General features: G+C 43.5%; 1 protein-coding gene across 1 annotated transcript in view; it reads left to right on the top strand.

Annotated features, from left to right (window-relative positions):
- Positions 1-17,512, top strand: part of itgb5 (integrin, beta 5) — a 115,279-nt gene that overhangs the window by 65,960 nt on the left and 31,807 nt on the right. The gene's annotated exons all lie outside the window — the stretch shown is intronic.

Raw genomic sequence — 17,512 nt, 5'->3', positions numbered from 1 at the left:
ACAACGCTCTTTGCCAAGTACAAATCTCTACTTTCATTAAATTCGGGGCGTCTTATTCAATTTTATAGCATTTAAAGAATAAAGAATTGAAGTGTTGTTGAAATAGTATTGAGTAAAAGTTGACATATTCCAGTCTGTGATTATCATCAACATCCATTCCTTTAACTTTAGTCTCAATAATTCCTAATTTCTGCTTTTCTAACTCAAACATTAGGTATAATTTCCTATAAATGAGGTTTATTCACCATAAATTCCAAAAATTACTGTAAAACTAAAGTCAATAAGTTAGTGTTACAAGTGTTGAAAACAAACAAAAGTGAATGGCTTCTTAGAACATGACACTGAAGTGGTCAGATGTGTTTTGCCTAATTTTTATGTATATCTTATGTGTGTTGTGTGTGTGTGTGTGTGTGTGGGTGGTGTGTGTGTGTTGTGTGTGTGTGTGTGTGTGTGTGGTGTGTGTGTGTGTGTGTGTGTGTGTGTGTGTGTGTGTGTGTGTGGTGTGTGTGTGTGTGTGTGTGTGTGTGTGGTGTGTGTGTGTGTGTGTGTGTGTGGTGTGCCGGTAGTGTATTTCATTACTTCTCATATAGATAAACATTTATCAGGTTCCTGTATAGATCAGTTCATTCATTTTGAAATTACTGTACACCTGTCCATCCCACATTTACTTATTTTATTTTATACATGTTATGTGATTCACATAATTTAGCTTGCACTTTTTAATTGTTTCATGTCATTATTTACATTAACATGATTTTATTTTTATACATATGTAATGAGCGTTGTTGAAGGGAGCCTGAGATTTGTATTGCCAACAACATAGTTCTCTGAAATTGTGCATATGTTGAGCAGCTGGTGCTAGATTGGCTACTGGTGTGACTACATGATGCGTTTTTCATTTTCTTTATGGGAAGTCACACAAGGTGTGAAGAAGTATTTTTAGTACTGACGTGTTTCTGGAGGGTCTCACGGTATCAGGTCTATCTTTTTTAACCCTCTATTGCATGAATTATTTTTTAAACATGGTAAAAATGTCTTGATGTGTTTTTATGACTCCAGGATCTTAAATAATGCAATCGTTAAAAAAAAATTAAAGGGCACGCATTTGTGAAAGTGCAAAGAAATCCATTATTTGGTTAAAAATGCCTTATTGAAAAATTCCAAACAAGTCAACTTATACGCCATTGGCAATTAATTAATTTTAGCCTTTTACAGAACAATTTTAACTGTTTAAGTGATTCAAATTAAAAGTGTACTTACCCCAGATAACAGATTCATTTTTTTTTTTCAACGAAATGCTTCTAAAATTGAGGAAAAATGACAACATTTTGGCTGATCCTGAAATTGATCTTTAGTGTGGTACATGCACGGAAAAGGGGGGGGGGGGGGGACAGGATTTCCTGGTTAAGTGAAGTCATGAAATAACAACACTTTTTTTTTGCATTTTTGCCATAGGCACACACCATGCAAAAGAGCAGAGATCTTCAACAGGGGGGTCGTGACCCCTAGGGTTCAAAATTAGCACCATCTACTAGCCGAATGCTGGTAGAATGTACAAATGGCGGGCAGATTTCCTTCACTCACCAGCCAAAAAAACAATGGTTATCTATTGAGTGGTTGGTAAAAATTCAACATTCACTAGCCATTTGGCTGGTGGACGATGAAAGTTAATTTTGAACCCTGGTCGTGACCCCTAGGGGGTCCTCAGACTCACTGCAGGGGGCCGCCAAACTCTTAAAAAACTATTTTTCTTTTTTCAAAAATGAAAAATGTCTATAAAATGTCTGACATTGATGTGAATCTAACACATTACATAATAACAAAAATGACACATTTCTTCTGCTTAGGGGGTTAGTAATATCAGTGGCGTGTTCGAGGCATCCAATGACTCGAGACTGCAGCAAATCTGAACAAGTAAACACGTGTTTTCATGGCGTGGCATAGATTTGGTTGCTTCAAGAGCGTGTTTCAACCACCACGTAGAAATCACACGTACGCCGCAGTAGATCCCTGAAGTGCGCCCAGTCTGATCCGCTCACGTGTTTGTAGTTTTACTGAGCTTTGCAGGCTCTGCATTGTGAATGGTGGTTATTATATTTCACCTGCCACACACAAACATGACAAGAAGAAGGGCTTCACCCCCCACATCTCATCCAGACCACGGTAGAATGGCCGCTCTGTTCTTTCTAAGCGAAAGCTAGACTCGGCATACACAGAGGGCTCGTCTTGGCCTGAGCGTGTTAATAGCCCACATTTTCTCACTGTTACACAGAGACGGGCAGAAAAGTGACCGCTGCTGCTAAGAATACGTAGCATAATGGCAACCCACATCACACTAGTCCCCAGAGGTTGACCGTTTGAGTGGAACAGGTACAGCTGGTATTGTTTCAAAAGATGAATAGTTGGTTGATGATTAGTACGAGAGTTGTAGAGGAGAAATATCGGTTTCCACGTTCCTCTCCCAAGACGTCCCTGGGGCACTTTAATATCCTTTTTAAAACTTTTTAATAAATAACAGTGTTGTTGCCGTGTTGCCTATCCGCACAAGTATAGTTGTAAACGACATGTGTGACAAATCATAATTTATGAGTTGGTGCGGTGGTAACTAGTCTCCCTTTTGTTTATATGGGGAAACCGTAAGCCCGACGATAAAGGGGATTTTTAAGAGGTCCGATACCAATAGTTTATTGGTTATTGAAAAAATCTTAAATGTTGAACCAGATATATATTTTTAACAAATCTTAAAATGAGTACAAAACAACGACATTTCCCTAATATTAGTATCTTTTAGTTATTTGAGTAGCTACTAAATATAAAATAATGGTTTTATTGTCACAACAGAATAACAGAGGACTCAGAAATATATTAAGTTCTGAGTTTTGTTTTAAGAATACAAAATCAATGAAAAACAAACACTAAAAAGTCCTTTTTGAAAAAAAAAAAAAATCAGGGTTGCACAGGGACGTTGTGCGCGCCTCTTGGTGGACAACTATGCAACACGCCAAGCTCCACATGAGTTGACACGGAAGCCGCGTTTATTTTAATACTTCAATTATCAGAATCCTTTATATAAAGGCGATTTTTTTTTTTTTGAATTAGCCATTAAAAATACCAATAGATGGGGAAATGCTAATATAATTAATAGTAACACGGGCAAGCCTGGCGAGGCGACGCCACGAGGGACCGGAATGTTCATGGGTGGTTACACGGCAGGGCGTGGGTACTCTGTTCAAGATGACTCCCCTATTCTCTGATCCAACGTTTATAGGCAAAACGCTCAAGCATCGTAACACACCACCTCGGTCATCTCATCAACCACAATTTGTGTACAATATGTTCAAGAGTCCACTTTTGCCTCAGATTGTAATAATTCATTTATTCATTTAATTTATTTATTGATAGGACAACACATTAATGAACTTTCCTGTGAATGCGTCAGTGTTAGCCAATTGGCTTTGTTCCAACGCGTCCTCCCCGGTGCAGTGTCTTTATGATGGGAAAAAAACCGGGGCACCCGGAGAAACCCACACGGCAGACAGAGGGAGACCAGGATCACCTCCACCAGAAACGAACCTTTATATATAAGAATCTACTGTCCCAGTAAAGATTGTCAGTTGTTGTCAAGAATCTCCCAATCCAATCCAATCCAAAGTCTTATTTCTAAGCCATTACAGTTGCCCCGGGGGGGGGGGGGGGGGGGACAATGGTTGCAATAGTCGGAAGTTCGGAGCCAGCACGAGTAAGTACTTTGTACGTAACCAATAGTTCAGCCAGAACACGTCGACATGATATGAGAATGACATTCATACTTGACGATTAAGGCTCTTTTCTGATTTGAACACTCCCTTGGATTCAGCCAAGCCGCTGCTAAGGTTACACGGGGAGCAGCTGCTGAGACACGGCCCCCCCTCACACCACCGTACACAAGAGAGGCCCAATCAAGACTGGGTGTGGGGAGCGACTCTGTGCCAGCACTTTAAGCTGTACGACACATTGGAGTAGCAGAAGCGGTGAGTAGGGGACATGTTGAAATGGACGTCCTGATGTAAAAGGCTGTGCCTGTGGATGGTGTGAGACTGATGGAAATGACGAGTCACTGTGGGCCTTGACTTCATGTACTGACAGTAACTAATGCAACCTAATTGGCTTGAATCAATTCTGAAGGCGTACAGGAGCCTTGAGGGAAGGCCAGGTGAGATTGAACGAACCACAGTCGGTCTAATCCGTAAACCCCAGAAAGTATCCCCGTTCTCTCTGCTCTGACGGTTGCCGGTCTTCTAGCTGCGGCAGCAATAGCAGAGGTTTTCGTGTGCTCCCGCCCTGAAAACTAACCATACTATCGGGAGTTTACAACGCATCGTCGGCCATTCTTTAATCTCACAAATTGAACTCAATACCGGCGTCTGGGTATCGGTTGGTCGTTTGCTCCTTGAAATCCAGTTTGATCTTTATATCGTGTTGCTGCTGACAGATCGTGCAAGCAGTTTCTCGCACAATGGTACGTTGCGAGCTTTCTCATTTTTGTGCCACACACGCTCCTTTAACACATGCTACTATCAAACTGTTACTTTAATAGACACACTACTTTCATTCTTCTTTTGTTTTCTGTAGCATGTAGTGCGAGGATGTACGTGGCCTATGTGATGTATGTTTGGGGTGTATCTATCAAGACACCTTAATTTCTTCGGAATAAAAAGTATCTCCATCTCAAGAAGTATTTTTAGTTCCATCTAATTGCATTTGATACTGGCATGTACTACTGCCCGGCATCCATCCATGGTTGCTTATTTTCCCCATCCTGGTTACAAAGGGCAGCAGCATCAGAATTTGGAGAGGTCGACAGCAGAGCCTTGTGTGGGTGTCTCCCTTTTTTTCTTATCACGAGCAGATTTTTCCCTCCCTGAAGGAGGATTAGTAATCATTCCTGGGAATGAACGACAACGTGAGGGCAGACTGTTGCACTGTCAGTGGTCCCGAGTAGACTCACGAACCTTCTCGCCGCGGCGGAGATCATAAACGTGTTTTACCTGATGAGACACGAGCGGATTTTTCATGTTATTCTTCTTTGCCTGTCTGTGAGGTTTCTGTGGGGGGTGGGGGATACAAATTGTTCCTCATCACAGTTTGCGGCCGACTCCCTCTTGTTTACTGTCACTCCAAGGTTTACGGGGCTTACATTGCATTGGTTTCTCAGCTTGGCTGTTTTTGTGGTTTTTCTTCTTACTGTCTTTTTTTTTTTTTTTTTTGAAAGCACACTTCTGTTTCAGTTCTGTTTTTTGTTTTTTTTTTTTTTTTTTATCCAGATCCTGGTCAGGGAGTAGCTTGCTGACGGTCGCGAGCGGTTGCAGGATGAAATGACGCTCAATGTGAGGGTTCTCTGTGCCAGTCCTAGCACCTGCCCATTACAAATCAGGTGTGCGTCTGTTGTGCCTGTATGGTGATTTAAAAAAAAATACAAAAGTAATTAAACATTTATTTAAAACCGGGTAGGTGAGTGAGAACAAATTCGGCATTTGCCTCGAGGACCTGGCCAAGACGAAGCATTAACGTGGTAGACAACCAAAGTAACACTTAAATCGCAAACCTAAAACCATACACAAGACTTAGATCGCTTTCTTGCATCCTTTTGGATGACCTCCCCAAGGCAATTGAATTTCCCACACTTACAGAAATTGAATAGAAAAGAAGGTGTAAAAGAATACAATACAAACTTTCAGTCATAGAATATCTATTTAGAATAAATTACACTAAATAAATAAAACCAGTTTAAGAAGTGTGGGTTGTGCTGTGTGTGGTGTGTGTGTTGGTTTGTGTGTGTGTGTGTCTGTGGGTTGTGTGTGTGTGTGTGTGTTGTGTGCTTGTGTTGTGTGGTGTGTTGTGGTGTGTGATGTGGTGTGGTTGTGTGTGTAATTGCACCTGGAAGAGATACCAGTAGTAATCTACAACATTCTAATAATATAGTCAATACAGCGTTTGAGCGCAAATCTAGTAGTATGGCAGTAACGCCGATTACAATTCAAAGTAAAAATACTGAGTATAGTACAAGTCTTCATACAGTTTGTGCAGAGGAGTAGTGCAAAAGAACTTAAACAATATTTAACACTCTGACAACAGTGCCAAGGAGACTATGCCGTATGCAATGACAGATGCAGACAACAGACAAAAAAGTGGAGTCTGAATACTGTCGAATATGTAAGAATAAAACATTCAGTGATGTGACTAACCCGACAGTCAGTACTTTTAACGGCAGCGAGGGGATGATGTGTTCAGTTGTCGTTTTTTTGTGGGGTACATTCATTCCATCGTTGCAGCTGAGAACCTGCAAAGAACGGCGGCAACAACGATGAGTGGCCGTCTTGGGTGATTGAATACCGGAAATATGTTGATAGTTGAAAAGTCCAAACAAGCCAGCTCTTCCAATTGGGCTCAATCAAACGGAGTTTTGACTGCAGACCTTATGTGTAAGTTCTCTCTGGACGTCTTCCCCCCTTAACCACACACAAAAAGAAATGGACTCTTCAGCCAGTCGAGTTTGGTGACCAAACAGCAATTTCACCCCTCGCCGCTTGTGGATGTACGGTGCAGTGGTTTTTTGGTGAATTGTCTGCAGGCCTGCCAGGCTCTCATTTAATCCCTGCAGTAACCTATCAGGCTTCTCCCAGGTCACGGACGGCCTGCATGACTATGAGGACTTGTCTCGGTTCAAAACTATCTCAACAATTATTGCCATGCAACTCTGCATTTGACACCTTTTTTAAATGAAGGGCAGACAAAGAAGGCAACACCACATGTTGTGGCTGTGGTATTATTACTGGAAGCTGAGCGCTTAAGTTGTGTATCGTGCCACTTTAAGACCTTTAAGTCCACAGTGGTGGCTGTTTATACTTGCTGTAAATACATCCCGCCTGGCCAAAGACCAACACTGTGGTGTTGAATTAAACTACCAATAACTCTAGTTGGATATATTTCAACTGCCAGAAAAAAAGTAGGAAACCGAGTGTGTGTGGTTTTGCGCAGATGGAGAGCGGGCGCCCAATAAGCTACTTTACTCTTTGTCGCAGGCAGCCGCTGGTTTCAACTCCGACTGCGGCCCTTTACTGCGTGAATTCCCTCCCCCCCCCCCTCCCCCCCCTCCCCCCCCTTTCATGTCTTAATGGTTTCCCATGGAAATACAGGCCTAAATTGCCAAAAAAAAAACGATCAACTACGTATAAAGCAATCCATGTTTCATCACAGATTCACTGTTCCAGCCCCTTTTAAATGTTGGTTGGAGAGTTTTTTTAAGTTTTTAGATACGAATATATGTATGATGTGTTAAGAACCTTTGGCTGTTGTGAATTAAAGTTTCCTCTACTTTATAGACTGAACCCACAAATCCCCCAAAAAAGTAATGGCCAGATCAGTTGAAAGGGAAAGCCGTACATTATTTGCAGCCTTGGTTTTATAAAAAAAACAAAGCATTCTAATCTAGTTGGTTCATTCTTGTCTTTTCAAAGTCAATATTAAATAATAGCTATTGCACTGAGCAATCCTTACACATGTTTTCCTTTTGCACTACGACCACGCACTCTCTACCTTGAGCACCTTTACGTGGGTTGTGTCTGTGTGTGGATTGGGTGTGTGTGTGTGGTGTTGTGGGTGTGGTGTTGGCGTGTGGTGGTTGGGTGTGGTGTGTTGTGTGGTTGTCTAAGCTACTAGATTCCTACAATTTCCTCGGATTAATTTTTTTCTTCTCTTCTATCATCTCTCCCTGTCTCTTCTCTGTCTCTATCGTCTCTTGTCTCTCTACTCGCTCTTCTGTCTCCTCTCTCTCTGCCGTCTCCTTTCCTTCTCCTCGCTCTCTTCTCTCCCTCTCGCCTCTCTCCTTCTCTTTCTTCCTGCTTCCCTTCTCCCTTCTCAGTCTTGCTCTCCTCCTCGTCCCTCGCTCTCCTCTTCCTCTGTCTCCTCTCTCCGGCTCTCTTCTCGGTCTCTCTCTCTCATCTCTGCTCTCTTCTGTCTCTCTCTCCGTGTCTCTCGTCGCCTTCTGTCTCGTCCTCCTGCCCTCTTCTCCTGTCTCTTCTCTCTTCTCTCTCTGCTCTGCGTCGCTCTCGTCCTCCTCTCTCTTCGTCTCTTTCTGTCTGTCTCTGTCTCCTCTCCGTCTCTTCTCTGTATCTCTCTCTCCCTTTCTTCTTTGCTCTCTCTCTGCTCGTCTGTCTCTGTCTCTCCTCTCTCTGGTCTGTCTCTATCTGTCCTCTGTCTCTCTTGTCGCTCTTCTCTCTCTCTCTCTTCTCTTCTCTCTCGTCATACCTTTCTGCAATTCTGGAGAAACAGCGCTATGGAAAGGGAGCCTTGATAAGCGTCACCTGCCACGACAAACCCATGCAGTTGTCACCTCCTGGTGGTTGAGGGCCAGGATAATTATTATTGTAAGTCGAAACATTGTTTAACAATAACTGCCAGGTATGCCAATAATTTAACTGCAGGATTTCCCACAGGAAAAAGAGCCCTGCCTCCCTACTTGCGATGCGCAACCGGTGCCACACAAGTACTTTCAAATATTCAGTGTAAGCTTTTGCATCAGGCTGCAGCTGGACCTAAGATTAGGCAATGCTTCAGGACTGCAACTGGTAAGACAGAGGTTTAGAGTTGTTTTTTTCACCCATACACACCCAAACGCAGTACCAACCTTCTTGGGGGGGGGGGGACACAGGCCGCACTTGACAGCGACTGCAGAAGGACTTCTTCTCTCCTTTGCGTCAACCGGGGGGAGGAGACGGGAGACACCGGCCCATCCATCCAGACCCTGTGTACGCGCAACATTCGTGTCGGCGTACCGCAAACTGAATGATTACTTTAGATGGTTCTCCGACTATATGCACAATACTTGCTCAGTCAAAACTAAGTGTATCATCCTTACCTACAAATCGGAAGAAGCCTATTAGCTGGGTTAACCGTCTTACTTTGGTGGATCCCTTTGGTTCATTTATGCAAGCCTCTGTCCCAGTTCAATATTTAGAGATGTGGGCGAATAAAGAATCAATTGTCGGTTTCAATACAAAAGCAGCGGTAATATTGGACTCACAAGGCCACCATCTGCCCCAGCTGCTCTAAATAACCATGACCAGGTTTGTAAACATTTGACAGATTTTACATCTTGTATTTGTAGATGCCAACAAGGCCGCATGTCGGAGTCGACCCGCGGCCCGCTGCGGTCAGGAGTAACTGACCAACTGAGTCTATCTGGGCGCCACTTTTTTTAAGACACATGAAGAGAGTGAATTTATGGGTCAAATCCTTCCTTGTACCACCTACTGCAGATGGGAATATTGGTATGCACTCGTCTCTGTTGCTTCCATATGTCAGATGTAATTTCTCCTGGGCCATTTTGGTTATTTAGACGGCCTTTCATCAAAGGGCTGCGTTAGTTTGTTAGCTCCCCTTGTCGTTTTAAAACCCGAGCTCTCGCTGTCGGTACATTTTGCTTGGTGCAACAGCCATCCTTCTAAAATAAACCCCCTCAGCTCATTTCCTTTCCATATAACGCCAAATAGTTACATAAGCCTGTTTTAAAATGTGATCTGAAGTCCGCAGTCTCCATGCAGAAATTTTGGGAATGCCTTTTACACCGGCTGGTCTCTGCCATATCTAGTGTGTCATTGGTTTATTAAAATACATTCTTGATGCCCATAATTGTGCTTTTAAAGGCAACCACATGAATTAAAATTTCCATTTCATCAGGGTGACTTCACTACCTGAATGTAAAGGCCGTATCTCAGATCAGATGAGACATTTTTGCTCCTTTTTTAAACCTACTGGATTTCTTCTTTAATGTGGTCTTTATAAGTCCCGTGTTGTCTTGTGAAGAACGGCTAGGATCCATGCTCCTGTTATTTTTCTCATTTCCTCTTGCACAGAGTGTCGACTGTGCATGTATGTTGACGACAAAAGCCTTTGAGAGAGCTGTATAATTCTTTATTGTGACTTTTTGGGCATTTAGCATTTATTGTACAGGACAGTGAAGACATAAGGGGCAGAGAGAGCGGGAACGACAGACATATCTGTAGTCGACATTTGAGGGCAAATACGAAAATTATAAAAGGAGAATCAGATTTAGAATTTTTACAGAGTGAACCCCGATCATTATACCAGCTAGTTGACACACGTCTGAGGCCTAACAGTCGTTCAAAGTATGTTACACATGCCTCTTGACTGCTCCTCTGCAACGTTATAGCAAGATTATGTCCTCTCCTTGCACACAAATGTATTCATGCTCTTGAACATGCCTGCAGTCCCAAAGGTGTGCTTGCATTTCTTTGTTTTTCGTAAATATTCCGTTCCTCTCGCTACGCTGATTGTGGACTAATGGAGGTTAAACGATCTGAAGTAGAACGTCGTATTGTCCCAAATAAAAGACATGCATCATGATGTCAGGAACTATTTGTCTAACAGCTCACCTCAACTAGGATGCTGTGTTTGGCTTGCTAAATGTCTAGGGAAACGTCAGGACAAGTTGCGACTTAAAAGAGCAAGGTCACTGACCGAATATCTGATAGACATTCTTATCTCTCCTCTGCCAACTCTGGTGTTTATCTGAGCTTGTTTAATCCACTGTTGGCCAGCGGACTCAGAAGGCCACAGCGCAACAAAAGAAATGGAAACGAACTGTAGCAGTCAACTTAAGTGGAATGGCGGGATTGAATGCCTGTGCCTTGCTCCACAACACTGCTTTGAGGCATGGTTTGTTGTGAGTGAATGTGGGTCTTGTGTGAGCGCTGCTGAGTGCTGGTTCTTCTCGTCTGTCAGGATCGCCATGTTAAAAACAAGGCTTGTCCGCACTAGGCTAAGAACGCAGTTATGCCATAATTTACCAATGGACGGACAACTCCCTAATGATGCAATGAGACAACCTGAGCCAGCAACACTCAAACGGTCTTTATATGGAAAGATCATTCATTCTTATTGGGGCATTGATGTCTGTTATAGAGGAAAAGGTTCCTTCAGCATATAGATGATTTGTGGTTTTGTGGCTGTCTAAGTCCCTTAAACATGGGACTGGTGCTCACAGCAATCCTTTTTTAGCCTTGTTCCTAACGGCATTAACTGTCCCTGTTTAATTTGATTCGCTTTGGTGGCTTTTGTCTAACCTACATGAGTGCCTTAAACCTGACATTATTTGGGTTGTCACTGGTGACGGTTTTTGGAAAAAAAATTTGCTTATTTACAATCCAGCAGAGTGGCATGCAACGAGATTTTTCAACGTTGCACAACATGTAATGTAACACTCCACTGTTCAATTTCCTGGTTCGCTCTGTTTGGTCTCCCCCACGTCATAAGGGAAATATTTTAACTCTTTAAGCCTTCACAAATCCACACTTTGTCCCACGCGAGTTTGCTGGATTTGTTAGTCTGAGTGTTGGGTGCTGGGCGAGGGTACAATGATTATGAGTGGCTTTTGTTTTTGCCTGACAGCCTGGCTCCCGCTCCTCCACATTATATCAGTCATTTTATTTTCCTTAGTAATTCGTCTAGGTTTGCAGTCTATTTGCGGGTTTTCTTTCCCGGCCATATTTTGGGCGTCCAATACACAACAGAGGGCGTGTCTGAGTTGATGACTTGAGTTCGGTAACCTTCGTTGGAAGCCATTGGCCGTTGTCCCGGCAACAGCAAGCGGAATTTTCCAGACAGTTCAAAGCCGAGCAAGAACTATCTTTGCTGAGTTTGGTTGGGGGCCACTAGTGTTGAGGCACTCCTCCCCACGGGGTCTCATAGTGGTGAGCATAAGTCCTAAGGCTAACATTAGCGATGCTGCTGATGTTTACAACCAAACCGTCTGCATTGGTTATGGCGATCCGCGTTGGTCAGGGCCAGGTTCCAATAGTTTTAAAAGTCAACGTAGTACCCGCCGCATGAAGGAACCAGTCATCTCCTTGTCAATAGCAGTGGTCAGAACTCTCTGTACAAAGGAACAAGTGAAACTTTACAGTGCCACTCTTCTCACCCTATAACAAACCCGTCAATTGGATAAACTTGTTCATATGAAATATTATATATAATATGCCGCTTTTAAAAGTAGCAGGAACAGCCAGACAATAAGGGGTGCCATCCTTCCCAAGCTAAGGGCTGTGAAACAATGTGCACAGGACCATGCATAATCTCACTCACCAAACCTAGTGACCAAGCGGTTGTTAGCCGTCAGGACCTTCCTCAGCAGCTCGTCCGGACGACTCGATAACAAGTCCCATGTCCCCCCCCAAAAACCCCCCCCCCCCTCCCCAAAAACCCCCCCCTGCCCCCCCCCCCCCCCCCCAACAAAAAAATAAACCCCCCAACTGCACTTTCTTTTACCTCCCAAACCTCTCTCGCCACTTGAATGCCCGAGCATCGTGTCATTTAGGGACACATTCCCGGGTGTTGGACCATGACTCAGCCAATGGCACTGTTCAGTCGGCTCCCTGCCCAAGGATTTTGGGTTAGGTGCGGCAACGACGCTTTATCAATCTGATCTGGTGGTCCCAGTTTTTCCACTTTTTTTAAAAAAAAAAACCATGCCACCAAAAATGCCTATCCCAAAGGGAGGTTGTTTTAACCTGCATGTATGTAGTCCAAACAGCAAGTTGACAACCTGACGCAAAGTGTTGACGATTCACACTTATTCCTGTTTATTCTTGCTGTGACTTCATTTGGGGTCTTGGTATACGTTGAAACTCCGGACTTGCTTTGTTCTTCCGCTCTGTTGTCTGAGGGGTTGAGTAGCAAGCAGATCGGGATTGTTTTTTTTGATGTTGGACTGAGGAGAGCCTCCTAGACAGACACAGTTGATTTCATTAGTTTGGTGACCCCATTTTTCTTCTCATCTTCACCTCCTCTGTGGGATTCATCTGCTGTCTTCACTGCTGTTTCCATTTGGAGTTTTTTTGACAATAAAATGTAAAGGCACTTATCGCACATAGACCCGCCATTACGTGGCTGTACACTCACTCACTTGCGGAAACCCTACCATAAAAGAATCCGTATGCTAACTTTTTTTTACAACACGCTCAGAAATTACAGGTGTCAAGTACTATTGATTTTTTTCTGCTATTCTGTATTTTCTTCCTGTAGACCTTGAAGTGGTGGATTTTGACTCCTGCAAGCGGCCCGCTGCTGATGAAAAACGCGCCTCCTCTTCTGTCCGTGTCTTATCCCTCCACATAGCTAGACAGCTAATGAATCACATTCTTTGGGAGGACTCCTGGAACAACTAGTGTGAAATAGCTTGTCAGTAATGCTTCCCTGATCACAGGGCAGCTGTCCTCCCTTCATCAAAGATTCGTACCGTCTGTAAGGCAGAGCAGTCGACAGCTGTCGACACGTGTGAAAAAGAGGTTTCAGGCAAGTTACCCGATATGGGTCACGCTTTCCTCTCTGTGTGAAGACTGGGCCTCTGTTGATTGGTTCCAGTGCAGATAACAAGGTTAAGGAGTGTGGGCACAAAAGAGCGCAAGGTGCAGATGTGGATGAGCGACCGCGCTGAAAGCCTCAGCTGCAGTCGTTGTGTGTGCCCCTCTTGGTGTGTTTGTGTGGTGTGTGTGGTGTGGTGTGTGTGTGTTGTGGGTGTGTGTGTTGTTGTGTGTGTGTTGGTGTGGGTGTTGTGTGTGTGTTGTGCGGCCCCTGTGGTGTGTGTTGGTCGTGTGTTCCCCTTGTTGTGTGGGTGTGTGTGTGCGTGTGTTGATGTGTGTGGTTCCTAGGTCAACTTTTTGTTCATATTACAGTGCCCAGAACAATGGAGGAGTGGCATAACTGGATACTGGTAACTCTTTTCTTCTGGGACCTTGGTCGCTTGTAAATCAATAGTTGGCCAAAGTAGCCGGACACTAGAGATTTTCGAGTACCTTTTTTTTGGTATTCCTCCGAACTGCCTAAACCAGGTTTCGGAAGTGCTGGCTTTTCGCGCGATGCAGAAAATCTACGTAAAGTAGTTTATTTATGGTTATTTTTCCGCTAAAACCTGCTGCCAAACTGACCAAGAAATCATCTCACTCATACAGGGACGTAGTTTACAGTTGTAAACGAATAAATAGATGACACACTGGTAGCGATCATACTCGTATCGGCCAATACCAAGTTCAGCTATATCGGAATCGTTATGGTGATGCAAAAAATGGTGTCGGACTCATCTCTAAATGGACTGTTGGTTCTTGGCTTCCTTAGTTCCAGTTTAAAACAAATCTTACCTCTCTCTCTGTCTCTCTCTGCTCTCTCCCTCTCTCTCGCTCTGTCTCTCCTCTTCTCTCTTCTTCTCTCTCTCTCTCTCTCGTCTCTCCTCTCTCTCTCGGAAAAAAATCTGTCTCTCTCTTCCTCTGTCCCTCTCCTCCGTCGCCTCTCTTGGCCATCTCTCTGTCCTCTGATCGCTCTCCTCTCTCTCTCTTCTCTCTCCCCCGCTCTCTGTCGTCATCTCCTCGGTCTCTGTCTGTCTCTCTCTCTCTCTCTCTCTCTCTCTCTCTCTCTCCCCCTCTTCTCCTCGGTCTCTGTCTCTCTCTCTTCTCTCTCCCCCTCCCTCCTCCTCTACTCTCGAGCTCCCTCGGGTCTCTTCGCTCCGTCACAACTTCTCCTCACGATCTCTCTCCCTCTCAGTAACGCTCCTCCCTTCTCCTCCTCTCTCCTCCTCCTGTCTCTGGCGTCGTCTCTCTCCCTCTCCTGTCCCTTCATCTCCTCACTCTGGCTGCCTCCTCTCTCTCTTCCTCTCTACTCCTCTCTTCATCGGTCTGTCCGTCTCCTCGGCTCTCTCTCCTCTCCGCGCGCTCCCCTCTGTCCTCTCGCTTTCTCTTCCTCTTCTCAACTCCTCCTTCTCTCTGTCTCTCCTACCTCTCCCCTCCTCTTCCTCTCCTCTGCTCTCTGTTCTCTCCTCTCCCATCTCCCCACTCTCTCGCTGCCCTACTTTCCTCTCCTCATCTCCCCTCTCCTCTCTCCTCCTTGGTCCTCCTCTCCTCCTCTCTCCTGCCCGTCCTCCACTAACCTCATCCTCTCTCCCCCATGTCGCCTCTTCGCCTCTCCATCCCCTCCCTCTCTCTCTCTCTCTGCCTCCTATTCGTCTCTGTCTCTCTCTCTCTCTCTTCTCCTCTCTCTCTCGAGACATGTTTTGGATGCTGTGATATGGCAACCACTTTCTTCATGGGTACTGTTTGTAAATACTGTATGGCCAAAATTATCGCGACACCATTCCATGTTTGTTGTTGGCTCCTGTTCCCGTCGAAAAAAGCTAAGGCACGGTTAATATGAAATGAACTGCGCTTTCCTGAAGGCTCTGTTTTCAACAATGAGAGGTTTATGTGACCACTTGACTGGTCTTCACAGAGCCCGTACTAACCCTCTTCCATCCACTCAGGATTTATTGAACTATATCACATGATACATCTGACTTTGGTTAGATTTGTTAGTATGCAGTATTTGTTGTGATGAAATGTTTGTCTACTGAGGTTTTTTTTGTGTAGTCCTCAGCTTAAGCCTAAAACATGCTGTGAATTCACCTTCTTCCAAAGTGACGCACACGTCTCAGTAATGTTGTCCTCCGGTCAACTGACCCGCCCTACTATATCAATGTTCGTTTTAACAACTACCCAACATAACATGATTGGTCCACACAACTCTCCTTGCCAGTTCAAATCTCTACTTTCATAAATTCGGCGTCTTATGCAATTTGTAGCATTAAAGAATACAGAATGAAGTGGTTGTTTGAAACTATATTGAGGAAAGTGTGAATACTTCCAGTCTGTGCTTATCAATCAACGTCCTTCTTAACTTAGTCTCAATAATTCCTGAATACTGCTTTTCTAAACGAAACATTAGTTATAATTTCTATAATGAGGTTTTATTCACCCTAAATTCCAAAAAATTTGTAAAAACTAAAGTCATACGTTAGTGTTACAAAGGTGTTGAAAACAAAAAAATGAATTTGGCTTCTTAGAACAGACGACAATAAGTGGTCAATGTTTTTGCCTAATTATTTATGTCTATCTTACGGTGTGTGGGTGTTGTGTGGCTGTGTGTGTGTTGGTGTGTGGTGTGTGTGTGTTTGTGGGTTGTGGTGTTTGTGTGGGTGTGTGTGGTGTGGATGTGTGTTGTTGTGGTGTGTGTGGGTGTTGTGATGTGGTGTGTGTGTGGTGTTTCGTGACGCGTGTGTATCTAGTCATACTTGTCTCATTAAGATAAACATTTATCAGGTTTCTGTATGATTCAGTTTCATTCATTTTGAAATTACTGGTACACCTTCATCAGCCCACATTACTATTTTATTTCTAATGTATGTGATTCACATAGTTGTTCACTTTTTCTAATTGTTTCATGTCAGATTTACATTAACGCATTCTTTTTTATAACATTATGTAATGAGTCTGTTGAAAGGGCCCTGAGATTTGTAAGTGCCACAACATAGTTCTCTGAAATGGTGCATATGTTGAGCAGGTTGTGCTTAGATGGCTACGGTGTGAATCTACCTGATGCGTTTTTCCTTTCTTTATGGAGTCAACAAGGTGTGTGAGAAGTATTTTAGTACATGAACCGTGTTCTGGAGGGTCTCACGGTATCAGGTCTACTTTTTTAACATCTTATGATGAATTATTTTTAAATGGGGTAAAAAATGTTGATATGTTTTTATGACTCCAGGTATTAAATAATGCAATCGTTAAAAAAACATAAAGGGGCACGCATTTGGTGGAAAGTGCCAGAAACATGTATTTGGTTAACAAATATGCTTTATTGAATAAAGTCCAAAACAAAGTCAACATACGCCATGGCAATATATTATTTAGCCTTTTACCAGAAATTTATAACTGGTTTAAGTGATTCAATTAGTAAAGTGGGTACTTAGCCCAGAAGACAGATTTTCTTGTTTTTTTTCACACGACATGCTTCTAAAATTGAGGAAACATGACAATTTTGCTGACTCCTGTAATTGATCCTTAGTGTGGTACATGCACGGAAAAGGGGGGGGGGGGGACAGGATTTCCTGGTTAAAGTGAAACGTCACTGAAAGTTAACCACTTTTTTTTTTGCATTTTTGCCATATGGCAACCACCATCAAAGACATAGATCTTCAACGTGTGGGTCGTGACCCACTAGGGTTCAAAAGTTGCACCATCTATAGCGAAAGTGCGTAGATATGTACAATGGCGGGCAGATTTCCTCACTCACCCAGCCCAAAAAACAATGGTTATCTATATGCGTGGTTGGGTAAAAACTTCAACATCACTAGCCCATTTGGCTGGGGAACGATGAAAGTTAATTTGAACCCTGGGTCGTGACCCACTAGGGGTCCTCGACTCACGCAGGGGGCGCGCCAACTCTAAAAAAACTATTTTTCTTTTTCACAAATGAAAATGTCCTATACATGTCTGGACATTGATTGAATCTACACAATTACATAATAACAAAAATGAACAATTGAAAGATAAACTTACTAGTAGGTAAGGTTATCCACTAGGTAGCTTTAAGAGTTCCTGGGCCTCCACATGTATTTTTAACCTTACACCATTATATACATAATATCAATTTTTAC

This window comes from Etheostoma spectabile, chromosome 5, assembly GCF_008692095.1.
Source record: "Etheostoma spectabile isolate EspeVRDwgs_2016 chromosome 5, UIUC_Espe_1.0, whole genome shotgun sequence".
In the NCBI taxonomy this organism is placed as follows: Eukaryota; Metazoa; Chordata; class Actinopteri; order Perciformes; family Percidae; genus Etheostoma; species Etheostoma spectabile.
Note: the sequence above shows the minus strand (reverse complement) of the source record. Positions and strands in the feature narration are given on the sequence as shown.